We start from the raw sequence: 13,618 nt of genomic DNA on the forward strand, positions 1-13,618 counted from the left end.
ATGTGCTGGTCCTCACTGATATGTTCACAAGGTTTACAGTGGCAGTTGCCACAAAAGATCAATCAGCACGCACCACAGCCGCTGCTCTAGTCAAACATTGGTTTGTCTATTATGGATGCCCTGCCCGACTGCATGCAGACCAGGGTCGGAACTTTGAGGCCAGTGTTATAAAGGAGCTGTGTCGTACATATGGCATTGCCAAAAGCAGAACAACGCCCTACCACCCGCAGGGAAACTCACAATGCGAAAGATTTAATCGCACGATGCATGAGATGTTAAGAACTCTCCCGGCAAACAAAAAGAGAAACTGGAGAGAATACCTGCCAGAATTAGTTATGGCATACAATAGCCACATTCATTCATCTACTGGGTACTCCCCCTTTTACTTGCTATTCGGGAGAGACGCCCGGTTGCCCCGAGATGTGCTGGGGGGAATGGATCTCAGTGACAGCGAGGCAGAAAATCTTGACGACTGGGTGCTGAATCACCATAGGAGACTGCGGGTGGCGGCAGACGCTGCACGGGCGGCGATGCAAGGTGCCTCAAAGCGACGCAAAAGGCTGTATGATCGACGGGCACGTGGTGCACTCATTCGGCCTGGGGACAGAGTCCTCCTGAGGAATCACAAACCACGTGGCAGGAACAAGATTCAAGACAGATGGGAGCCGGACCCTTACCTTGTCGTCGCCCAGAATCATCCAGACATGCCCGTGTTTACTGTTAAGCCTGAGGCTGGTGGCCCTACCAAGGTGGTACATAGGGATCAAATAAAACCATGCATATTTGAGACCCTTCTAACAAATAGGCCCCCTCGAGAGCATAGGGCTCCCTATGAATCCGAATCTGATTCTTATGACTTAGTCTGTGTCCCCCGTAGCTGTGACCCCAAATCCACTGTCCAAGACACACACTTCCACCCTAGTCTCTCAGGTGACACTTCTGACACTGATGAGGAAGTTAGGAGTAGGCAGAGTGAACGGGGTGGGGTCTTAAGCACTGAGGAGTGTGAGTCACTTGGGGAAGTACAGTCAGATGATACAGTTGCTTTGGGAACTAATAGTGACAGTATGCAAAGCTCAGTCAGGCCTCAGAGGAGCACTAGAAGTCAGCTCCCTGGTAGATTTAGAGATTTTGTTACTAAATGAGAGATGTTAAGTACATGTTATGATGATGTTTAAGTACTATGAAGTATTAATGTTTTGTTTATACACCTGTGTTCTTGCTCTGAAAAAAAAAAAAAAAAAAGTTTTTTTTTTTTTGCTTACATGGTCTTTCAGGGAGCGTGTTACTTGTGGAGAGGTATATGTGGCAGGGTTTGAAGGGGGAATGTAAAGGGTGCCTCAGACTATGGATAATTATTCTGTACACGCTGTCTTGGCGTGTCAACCCTCCCTGTGAAGAACTATATTCAATAGCAGCCTAGGGCGTGGATTGACAGTAAACCAATCAGTGGCTGTAAAGGTTGTTGTGCCGTCCAATGGGGAGTATGGAGAGGGAGGGACTTGGAAGAGGCGTGAGCAGTGAGAGAGAAGATGGCAGCCTCCGTGGACTACACCGTTAGACAAAAGTGAAGGTACTCTATCGAGTTGCATTAAGTTAAGTATTAAGTAAAGTATCTTTAAGTTCAGTTCAAAGTAGTGTCATTGTGTTCGGTTCGCGGACGAAGGATACCTGGAGCGGTTGTGTCACGGAGAAGAACAAGTCTACACTTCAATCAACTTTGCGTTGTTGCCGTTCGAGGAAAGTGTATGGCGTCGTAGTGTGAGGTGGAATTGCCTCACTAGTTATCCCCTATTGTGAAGTTAAATTAGTTTAGAGAACAAAGTGTTAGTTTAAATTCGTCTTTCTAGATTAGCGTGGGACGTTTCATCGTCAGCTTGCAAGAGAAGCCAGCTTGTTAGATCAAGCTCCCCTCTCCCCTCCCCTCCCCTCTCTCACTCCCTTGGCACCAGCGTTGTGGTCTGTGAGTATTCCCTGCCACATGAGACTCTCCACTCCAGTTACTGGCACGAATAGGCGTTCACCCCGTGAACTGGCTAATACTTTTATTTAATGCCACATTACTGCCATGCTACCACTATCATGCTATTACATGAGCTAACATGAGCACAAGGCAGTTTAGCTATGTTAACTTTAGCTATCTTACCATCAAAATTTGCATTTAACATTAAACTATTGACAAATATTAGCATCAAACCATTATCCTACCAGTAGCATACCTGGAAATGCCCAGCAAGTAAAGCTTTCCCCACTTCACCCTCTACCTTCAACAACAGTTCAACATGTGTTTCACAGCTTCTCACTACATGTGCTTGAAGATAACTCTGCACTTCCTGCTTTCTGTCATAAGGACTGTAAAGTCTCCACTTCCCTCACACACACACACACACACACACACACACACACATGCCATGAACCTACAAACAGCTGAGTTTTTTGACTGACTGTTTTAAAGTCAGATGAACCCATGTCATGTCTGTCCTTGTAGTTCAGGGTTCAGTGATGGCCTTCTCATATCGCTGTCCTTGTAGCTCAGGGTTCAGTGAATGGCCATCTCATTTCCGTCCTTGTAGTTCAGGGGTCCGTTCAGAAATCCGTTTAGAATTATATTAATGAATTATGCAACAGAGGATGAAGAATGTAGGCTAAACTGTGTTTGTTTATTCAGAATGGAATGGATTGCAAATGAATCCGAATGAAGAAACGTCACAACGTAAAATTATGTCCCTGCAGCAAAACTCAACGCATTTCTCTGTGAGGGCTTGCCTTGCTCTCAGGTGTATGCTTGGAGAAGTGACAAAAGAGGACATTGAAGGCTGGCTATCATTGTTTCTGTCATGGCAAGCCTGCTTCATGTTCATCTTAAAGTCTTTTTGCTGTCATAGAGGAACATCGTGCGCAATTAATGCACGCAACAAAGCATAGCCTACCTGACAAATGCATACCTCCGACTTTTCTCCAAACTTGCTCGAAGTTATTATGACCGCCGCGCAGCGAAGCGGCGGTCATATAGGTTTAGTCAGATTTTTTTTTTTTTTTTTTTTTTTTTCACATGTTTCCAAATTTCCGTCAAGGATTTCCGGGACACTGAAAGACCGGGGTGGACGGGCATGTTACCCCATATGGACGCATGGAACCATCGTTTTTCGTTTTGATCTGTAGCCCCCGCTGGAGTGCACCCCCTCCCGAAAGGAGGGTAGGGCAGACACAGTTTTCTGTGAATATCTCGAGAACCGTAAGGTTTAGGAGGACCATTTTTTTTTGTATGTTGATCTCAAGGGGCCATGTCAACCCATTCCATAACCACTCATTTCATGTATAGCGCCACCTAGTTAAACACAAAAAAGTAAAAATGAGGTGTTGTAATCGCAGGTATCTGTGACCTAACATAGTCAAAACTGCACAAAATTGGAAGTGTAGGATCATTATGACACCCTCTGTATGCACGCCAAGTTTTGTGGAATTCCATTCATGGGGGGCCACACAATAAATTAATTTATGTTACTATACACCAACTGGCCTGTAGGTGGCCGGAGACAGTTTTCTGTGAATATCTCGAGAACCGTAGGGCCTAGGAGGTCCACCTTTTTTATGTGTGTTGGTCTTAAGGGGGCATGTCAACCCATCCCATTACCACTTATATATTTAGCCCCCCCACTGGACTGGACCCCCCGAAAGGAGGGTAGGGCAGACACAGTTCTCTGTGAATATCTTGAGAACTGTAGGGCCTAGGATGACCTTTTTTTTCTGTATGTTTGCCTCCAGGGGTCATGTTAACCCATTTCATGTGCACACATGTGCACAAACAGATACACACGCACACACATACATTCACAGTAATTATACGTATGACACATACTCACACAGTAGACATGTACGCATGCATGCACAGGCACATACGCAGGCACACACACACACACACACACACACACACACACACACACACACACACACACATAACATAAACATGTACATGCACACATGCACACAATTCAAGAATTTCTCAGAATTATGAACAGGCAAGATGGAGGTGGGGTTGTATAAAATGAATTTTACATGTGAAATCTATGAACTAATCATGTTTTGGTATACTTGTTGTCTAGCAGATACCAGTGAGAATTGAGTGTGGATAATGCAATTTAGTGAGACAGTTAGAATCCTATAGGCCTTTCAGCGTGATTTATTTTTGTGGAAAAAATGTGCTGGACTGGGCGGCGGTCATATTTTGTACCGCTCTGCGGTACATCTAGTTAACAATGAATTGATAAACTTTTAGAATACTTTGAGCACTGATGCAGTCAGCATAGGCCTCTTACATTGTTTGCAGGTAGGCCTAAGGCGCGTATCAAAGTTGTAAGGTCACGTGACTGATGACGTACGAAGCTTCGGACGTCACTGAAAAGTTTAAATGGGACATTTGACACAGGGCCACCGGTGCTTGTATCTAATCCCTAAAGCGTTACGGGTTCGATAAACCTTTAAAGTCCCCAACACATATGTTTTGTTGCACAAGCACCCTTCTAAAATTGTAGCCCTACACAAGCACTTCCCAATCCCCACTGTACACAATGCCCATGTTTTCACAACCCCCACTGTTCACAATGCCCTTTATATGTTTTTTGTTATCTGACACTGCTGTGGTCATCTGCAGCAATTAGCCTACGTTATTTTGCAAAACATCAAATGAAGTCTTAAACACAACCACTATAGAGAAGCATGCAATATCAAATAATGCTAACGCATGGCAATTATGAACATGGCGGGATTTGAACCCCGGGCGCGCGTGCAGTATACGAACACGCTACCACCCTCCCAAGGCCATTTTGAGATTTTCATGGAAACATAGCATTATTTAAAACCAAGCACATTACATTTTCAATTCGAATCAATAGAAGCATATCAAAACTATAATGTTTATTCCAATGACTGTAGGCCTAATAGTTTTTACTCAAAAGGGAACAGAACACGTTGTCTCTCCGCTCTGTTTTACCAGTGTCAGAGAAGGGCCATTTGGTCGGCATGTGGCTTCGTCTGTGATTGTTTAATCTCTAATGAGAGCCGCCGTTATGTCTGCTAACCACCAGATGTCACTGTTTTGTATTCGATGCTTTGACACTTCGAAACACTTACGATACAATCAGGAAGAACCTTCCAAAGCCTCGTGGGCAAAGATGGTTGATTACGAAGATACTTCATGAGAGGCCATTTCCTGTCCCTGGAAATTTATGCAAATAGGGTAGCAGTACACGCCCCCATACATTTATGCAGTGATCGGGCTCTCTTTTTAACATTGAGGTCTATGGCAGAATCCAAGAATTTCCCAGAATTTGTCAAAGCCTTATTTTTCTGTGGATGTTGCAATGGATGCACATTTCGGACACAGTATCATGATCTCCAAACCCTCCTCCCTATTTCAGTAGAATGTCGTGATAGTATGACCCTCCAGTCGGGAGAAAATCAACATTAATGAAGGTGTACACCAAGTTTATTTTGTACTCCGGCTTGTCTGGCGTGGAACCGAGGCGTTCAAACGTAAGTCATACGTCAGTGACACGCCCCTGTGCAGGCGGGAACTGAACCAGAGCCCGTCTCTGACTGAACTCCACTTTGCCCTCATAGACATGAACTAGGATGACCCATCTTGCTACGCATTCATTATCTTTGTCGTGGGGCTTCATTCGCCCAACCCTACTCACAGGTCAGAGAAGAGTGTAGTTACACAAGAATCACCACTAGATGGCAGTAATCATATTTCAGACCCTTCAGGGAAGTGACATCACTAAATGTAACTCATATGACATTATATACAGATGTGCACAGAACAGGTGATACATATACATACCCAATTTGCAAATAATTAACAAAGAAAACGAAATGTATTTTATTTTAATGTATATAGCCATTTAAGAAATGCTTTTCAGCATATGTAGCCTACACTGTAAACATTCACAGTTGTTGAAGCCTATATGCCATCAAAGGGCAGAACTGACTACTAATTGTATTATGTGTAGTTTGTCAAAATCTTCAAATAGCCTATTATGTTTATTATTGTCATTTATTGTGGTTATACTGCCTGTATTTTGGTGAAAAACAGCATACTGCATGGTGAACAAATGTAGAGCAAATCATGACTGTAGTAATTGATGTGCTTTTAAAACAGAAACATAGCATGCTCTACCTATTATTTATTTATTTTTTTCTTCCTTGCTTTCTGTCTTTCAGGAAACTCTATGTCTCCAACAGTATCAGAGCTCCTCCTTAAAGCTAAAGAGAGAGAGAGGGTGTCCTGATAAGGAAGAACAAGAAGCTGAAAAAGGAATTGGACTCTCTTCGCAAACAAGGGGCTGGTAAGTCAATACTTTATCTCAATATGACACTTAACAACAAACACCACTTGGATTAAAACATTTTATTATTCCTTGTCTTCACAATGTAAGTAGAACGCTCCATTCACGTTCGGCTGTTAATTCTTTATGCTAAGCATAATTGACCGCTGTCAAGGATAGTGGCCTTTTTGCCACTGATTCACATCTACAGACAGTTGTTCAGCTGCTAAAGAATGTATTCAAGTTCAGTGAGTTTGGTGAAGTTTGTTTCTCATCATTTGCCAATGAAAACAGTAAAAAAATACATTTAAAGACCCATCAGGTGAAGTGTCTTCTCTTATGTTAGGTAGCCGTATAATAAGCGGGGTCCGGGTCGCCCTGTTTGGGCTTATTTTTTCGATAATGACTGGCATTCTATACATTAACCCTTAGACAGTAGAGCCCTTTGAAGACTCCATCGATAATATCAAATATCAAGTATAACTTGTTTTTCATGTTGTCACCATGTTGGTCTTGAGGATGGACACACATACACCTTTGTACCTGTGCTGTACCTGACAAATGTTATGTGAGTACTGAAGCTTCTCACTTAAACTTGATTCTTGATTAAACTTGATTAAACTTTTCCGTCACCTTTTCTTATTGTTTCTTTTCAGACAAGATATGCCATACCACAACTTCTGACCACACCACTTCATCTGAGTCATCATCTGAGTCCTCTTCCACCAGTAATTCATCTTCCTCTTCTTCCTTCAATTCATTCATTGTCATCAGACGATGAAAGTCATAAGGCGTTACAAAAAAAAGCATACAAGGGAAGACAAAAGGCATCGGAAGGAAAAGAAGTCGGCAAAAGCAAGGCATCGCAAAAAGCACAAGAAGGAACAGAAGTCCGCAAAACCTGAATGTGGACAAAGAGGTGAGTCATAAGGGAGGGCTCCTGTTTGCAAAAACAATTACATTAATACACAGGATTAAAGTTAAAATCCCTTGTGCCAAAATCCAAGGTAAAGAAGCCCCTACTCAAAATTAACTTTAAAAAGCACGCACAAATCCACCAAGAAATGGTCACAAACACAAGACAAATGGCCCATCCAACAGCAGTATATAGTATGTGGCATGTCATTGGGGTTATTAAGTGGGCACCCTCATTCACCGATGTTTCGTTAAGTTAGGCCCACGACACCTCATGAAGGCTTAACAGTGAAACCAGCGTCCTGGAGACACTCCCCTCCATGCTGCCACCATATTACCACATTGAAATATCCAATACCCAAAATACTCTTAACCAGCCTAGGCATGGTCAAGTTATGGGTGATGCATGTTAATGTCAACAATATTTTGTCTCATCTCACAGTCCAGTTAATCTCTATTTGTTTTATTTCTTACTGATGCAGCTTCCAGTCCAAAAGACATCGTTGCAAGAGAGGAGAGGAGAGAGAAGAGAGGAGAGAAAAGAGAGGAGAGGAGATGAGAGGAGAGGGGAGAAGAGGAGAAGAGAAGAGAGGAGAGAAGAGAAGAGAGGAGAAGAGAGGAGAGGAGAGGAGAGAGGAGGAGAGAGAAGAGAGGAGAGGAGAAAGAAGAGAGGAGAAGAGAGGAGAGGAGAGAAGAGGAGACAGAAGTCCTCTAAGAGGACACCACGCCGAGGGCGGAGGGAGCCGTGGAGGGTTAGAATTTCTCCGAAGGTCCGGAGAACATCCTCATCCTCGAGGGAGCTGGAGGGTCGTGGACAGAAGATCGGGACAGTACCAGACAGGGTCAGGGTCAGGCACAGGACAGAAGCCGGCGGCAGGACGGTTAGGGACCCTCTTAAGCGGCTCCTCACGATTGCAGGTTGATCTCGGGATGCAGACGGTGAAGTCGGGCATGAGTGTCCGGGGTCTACAATCCGGGACTGGCTGGCACCTGTGGTTCTCTCTCTCAGGTCCATAGCCCTCCCAGTCGACGAGATACTGGAGGCCAGCCCCTACCGCTGCCTGGACTGGCAGGCGCCGAACGGTGGCCACCAGCCCACCGCCAACGCAGGCGAGGAGGAGAGTGAAGCCGGAATGGGACCAGCTGGCTTCATGCATCGCTTGACTTTCTAAACATGGAAAGTAGGGTGCACCCTCATGGAGGTTGGCAACTGGAGCCGACTGCTGTTGGGCTGATGACCCTGGATAGGAACGGGCCGAGGAATCGAGGTGCCAAAGCCAGCGATTCCACCCAAGCAGTGGGAGATCCTTGGCTGACAGCCACACCTTCTGGCCAACACGGGTAGGGCGGTGCCGCGATCTCGGCTGTTAGCCCCAGTGGCATAGCTGACAGCTGACTTGAGTAGCGTGGCACCAGCCAGACCAGGTAATGACGGCAACGGCGGGCATAGGGCGCAGGGCAGACGGGCGTGACACATCTCCCCTGGCTGGGGAACAGGGGGCTGGTGAGCCATACACACACTGGAAAGGTGACACCAGTGGCAGAGCAGGTGAGGGAGTTGTGAGCATGGCCCCTATCCACGTCAGTTGTTGTGCCTGCCTGGGGTTTATGAAACCATGCACCGCAGCTTTTCCAGCTCCTGGTTTGCCCGCTTTGATTGGACTATTGGACTGGGGTGGAACCCAGAGAGACTCACTGTGGCCCCTAGAAGGCAGCAGAACTCCTTCCAGAATGTGGAGGTGAATTATGGACTCCGGTCAGAGACAACATCCTGGGCAGCCCGTAGACGGAAGACATGACAAGAACAGCCTGGGCAGCCCTCTGGCAGATGGCAGTTTAGGGAGGGGAATGAAGTGTGCCATCTTGCTGAACCGGTCAACCACAGTGAGAATGAGATTCCCATATCCCACCTGGATGGTGGGAGGCCAGTTACAAAGTCCAAGGAGACGTGGGACCAGGGTCGCGGGGGCACAGGCAAGGGCTGGAGTAAAACCAGCGGGGGCCGAAAGTGGAGGACTTGTTCTGGATTGCAGGTGGGGCAGGTAATGGACGAATTCTCGGACATCCCTTCTCAAAGCAGACCACCAGAAGGCCAAGGAGATGGCAGGTGCATGGAGCCCGGGTGGCAGGCAAGGCGGGAGTTGTGTCCCCACTGTATGACCCGGGACCTCGCCTCTCTGGGACAAAGAGACACCGTCTGGGCATGCACTGGGACTGGGACGGTCACGGAGGGCCTCCTGAATTTCCTCCCCCATATCCCAGGTCAGGCAGCTACGCACGCAGGGATCGGGCAGAATTGATGCAGGTTCCTGGAAGGGGCGCTATCCTTATGAAACTGACGGGAGAGAGCGTCCGCTTGGGTTCGGTAGAACCTGGGCGGTAATGACAGGGTGAAGTTGAATCTCAGAAAAACAAGGCCCAGCGGGACTGTCTGGGGTTAAGACGCTTACGCTATGGATGTATTCGAGGGTTTTTGTGATCGGTCCAGACCAGGAACGAACTGTGGACCCTCCAGCCAGTGACGCCACCCTCCAGGGCAAGCTTGACTGCCAACAGCTCATGGTCTCCAACATCATAATTGTGCTCTGCAGGTGAAATGGGCGAGAGAAAATGCACAGGGTGCACTTGTTGTCCTCCTCGCCCGCTGAGAGAGTATATGGCCCGACCCACGCCCGAGGCATCCACCTCGACAACTAACTGCCGGTCTGAACCGCATCTGGAGGGGATGGGGCAGGTGAACCGGGCCTTGAGGGAAGGAAAGGGCTGTGTTGGCCTCTGGGGGTCCAGGAAAGGGGTGTTTGATGCTGGTAAGAGCTGTGAGGGGAGCGGGCGACGGAGTTGTAGTTCCGGGATGAATTGTAGAAATTGGCAAACCCGAGGAATTGCTGCAACTTCTTCCTATTCCCCGAACTGGCCAGGAGGTAACTGTTTGGAGACCTTTGCGGGGTCCATCTGGATATTGCCTTCAGACAATGTATCCCAGGAAACGCATACAGTCTGAGCGTGGAACTCGTATTTCTCCATTGACATAAAGGGAGTTCTCCAGGAGCCGCTGAAGAACCAGCTGACATGACGAGTGTGTTCGGACAGAGTTCTGGGAGAAAATTAAGATGTCGCCCAGGTACACGAACATCGAATTTATTCAGCATGTCCCCGCAGCACATCATTCACCAGCCTGGGAATACCGCTGGGCGTTGGTGAGGCCAAATGGCATTACCAGGTACTCATATAATGGCCGGTGTGGGTGTTGAATGCAGTCTTCCACTGCCACCCTCCCTTACCGGACTAGGTGGTAAGCATTTCTAAGGTCCAGTTTGGTGAAAATAGTGGATCCCTGGAGCAACTCAAAAGCAGAGGTGAGTAAAGGCAGAGGTACCCGGTTCTTCACTGTGACATCGCTCAGACTCGATAATCAATGCAGGGGCGAAGAGAACCATCTTTCTTTTCCCACAAAGAAGAACCCGCACCAGCTGGCGAGGAAGACGGGCGGATGAGTCCAGCTGCCAGGGAGTCCCTGATGTAATCCTCCATAGTTTTTTCTTTCAGGAGGGGATAGTGAGTAGAGGTGACCTTTGGGGGGAGCAGTCCCAGGGGAGGAGATCAATGGCACAGTCGCACGGGACGGTGTGGGGCAGAGATGTGGCTTTGGTCTTGTTGAACACCCCTGGGAGGCCATGGTAACATTCAGGGACATTAGAAATGTCGGGGCAGTGCTGGGGGGTACTGAGCGGGGGGCAGCGGGGAAGCACTAAACAGGTCAGGTGGCAGGCATTTCCCCACTCTTTCACAGTTCCGAGGCCCAATCGAGGTGAGGATTGTGGAGACGGAGCCAAGGGTAGCCCAGGATTAGGGGTTGGCCTGGGGAGCTGAGCAGGTGGAAGCAGATGGTCTCTGGGTGGTTTCCTGACACCATCATTGAGATGGGGGGCTGTGATGCTGGTAACTGTTAATTTACGCGGACCGGGCCCAGGGCCCGGCTGGAACAGGGAGTGGACAAGCCATGGCTTTCCAAGCCCAGCTGACGAAAGCAAGTCCTGTGTCAATAATGTTTGCTTCTGCCAGAGTCCACCAGGGCTGCCAGGGTGGGTGAATCAGACAGGTAAAGACAGACTTGGGATGGGGGTTTACGCTGATGGAGGGCGGAATGTTCATTGAGCTCATCCGATTCCTCCTATATCTGGTGAGCCCGCCTTTGCTGGACAGGTGGCGACTGATGACCATCACCACCACAGTACAGGCACAAGTTGAGGTGATGCGTCGCTGGCTCCTGCAGGGGTTAGGGAGGCGCCGGCGATCTCCATCGGTTCAGACTGGTCCGCTGGTTAGACGGTGTGGCAGGTGGGACAGAAGAGCAGTTGGGACACTCCGCGGTGCTGGTGGATGGACTCTGGCCCTCTCTCTCTATCACGACGGACCTGGATCCTGCGGTCGATGCGGACAGCCAGAGCAATGGCTTCATCAAGAGTGGGGGGGGTTGATCATGGGAAACCAGCTCGCCCTTTTGCGTAGTCCGCCAGGCTGTGGAGGAAGGCATCCACCAATGCTTCCATGTTCCAGGAGCCCGACTTGCCACAGTTCGAAGTCAATGGAGTAATCCGCAACAGTCCTTCTGCCTTGGCGAATACTCATCAGGGTCCTAGATGCCCCGGCTGTGGTGGATTCCAAATCGAATACCTTGAGCATCTCCCTCTGCGAATAGGGTTGAAGGTTGCACATGCTGGGGTCTGGCTTCAACTTTCCTGCCCCAGAGTCGAGCCTCGGCCCGTCAGGTGAGTGATCACGTAACGACCGCCCCCTTCAGTGGCAAAAAGTCCTGGGTTGCAGGGTAAACGCGGACACGGCAGCTCGTCAGAACGCCCGCATCTGGGTTGGGTCGCTGAACCGCTCTGGTTGCGATCCTGGGTTCTAATCTCGCAGCCACGGCAGCAGTGGACTGGGCAGGAGACTGGGGTGCTGGGCCGGGTGAGCAGGCTGGCTGGGCTGGGGCCGGTGGGAGCAGGCAGAGGAGAAAGGTTGGTGAGAAGTTGAATGATCATTGCAAGTTGTTGCTGTAACTGCTGAAGCTGTTGGTAGGCGGCTTGAAGTAGGAGGCAGTGTCAGCAGTGTTATGGTTTGCCTCTCTCTCAGTCTCTTCCAGGCGCTGCATGGCGGGTGGGTGGTTCTGGTTCGTCGGTTTCCATGCTGGTTCGACCGTGCGCTGGGTCCATGTTTGGTCAGATCGCACTGTCAGACACCAAACAGGACGAGGGACCACAAAAAGCCGCCACGTTAGAATGTTTATTTAAGGGTTGGGGGTGACAGGGTTTTGGGGTTCGGGGAGTTCCAGAGTGCAGCGTGTGTTCCCCCCATAGCCGAAAGCAGCAATGGCAGGAGCTGGATGATCCAGGGAAGTCCTGGGGAAACACACACACAACAGCAATTGAAACTAAGCAGCAGTACAGTCAAGGGCTGGGCTGTATTCAGTGAGAAGAGACGGAAGGCAGGTCAAGATTACCGGGCTGAGATCAAAGAGGTAGTCGAGCAGGTCTGGGTTCACAGGCAAAGAGTCAGAGTAGTTTTCCAAGACAGGCAGGTAACTGGTGGGGTTTGCAGAGCGATCTGACAAATGTGGACTGAAAAGCAAGGCTTTAAATACAGGACATGATGAGAGGTGAATGCAGTGCAGCTGGTAGGTAAACGAGGGTGAGGCAGAGCAGAGCAGGAACAGGTGGAGGTCATCAGGCTTTAATCAGCGCGTGTTACCAGGCAGAGAGAGAGCTCATGACAAATTGTGATGTGTGACAATGCTTTACAATATGTTAAGCATCTGTAATTGCAGTGTATGTAAAGTGTTATTGCTTTCATTATCACTATTGTCATTTAACAATATTTGACTTTAATTGGCAAATCTCATGTTAAGTACTTGCTGAACTATGAACACCAATGTGTTTATTGTTTGCTCCAGATATATCCCATCAGTTTGTAATATAGCATTTTTAGATAATTTGCAAATTGTTCATTAAAATATAAAAGACTAGATGTAACTTCATAATAGCCATTAAAAAAAAGTGTTGATGCAATCATTTCATCAATTAATTATAAAATGTACATTTTAGATAGTTTACAAAATTATTTACTACCAAATAAAAGACTACTTTACCCAGCTTTTATCATAGCCATCTGAAAAACAAATATTGTAATTGTTTTTCTAACTAACTATTAATCAATAGAACATAATTTATAGTTCAATAGTTAATCAACGTATACATGCATAGGCTGTTGTGTATATTGTAGCGACCGCCCATATTCTTTTATAATAAAAAATGTATATATTACTTTAGGCTTATCCAACCGGCTGCTTAAACGCAATGGGGTTGTTAACGCCACGCAGTCAGCTG

At 47.6% G+C, this 13,618-nt stretch overlaps 1 long non-coding RNA gene across 2 annotated transcripts; it reads left to right on the forward strand.

Moving 5' to 3' along the window:
• Positions 1 to 6,227: 6,227 nt before the first annotated feature.
• LOC125292357 lies at positions 6,228 to 7,843 on the forward strand. Of its 2 annotated transcripts, none has more exons than XR_007193162.1 (3): positions 6,228 to 6,347; positions 6,983 to 7,245; positions 7,724 to 7,843. It is a non-coding gene; the product is annotated as an uncharacterized LOC125292357 (long non-coding RNA). The 2 variants fall into 2 exon arrangements; XR_007193161.1 differs by lacking the exon at positions 6,228 to 6,347 and adding an exon at positions 6,362 to 6,894.
• The last annotated feature ends 5,775 nt before the right edge of the window (positions 7,844 to 13,618 follow it).

The sequence above is a fragment of the Alosa alosa genome, chromosome 3 (assembly GCF_017589495.1).
Source record: "Alosa alosa isolate M-15738 ecotype Scorff River chromosome 3, AALO_Geno_1.1, whole genome shotgun sequence".
NCBI lineage: Eukaryota > Metazoa > Chordata > Actinopteri > Clupeiformes > Clupeidae > Alosa > Alosa alosa.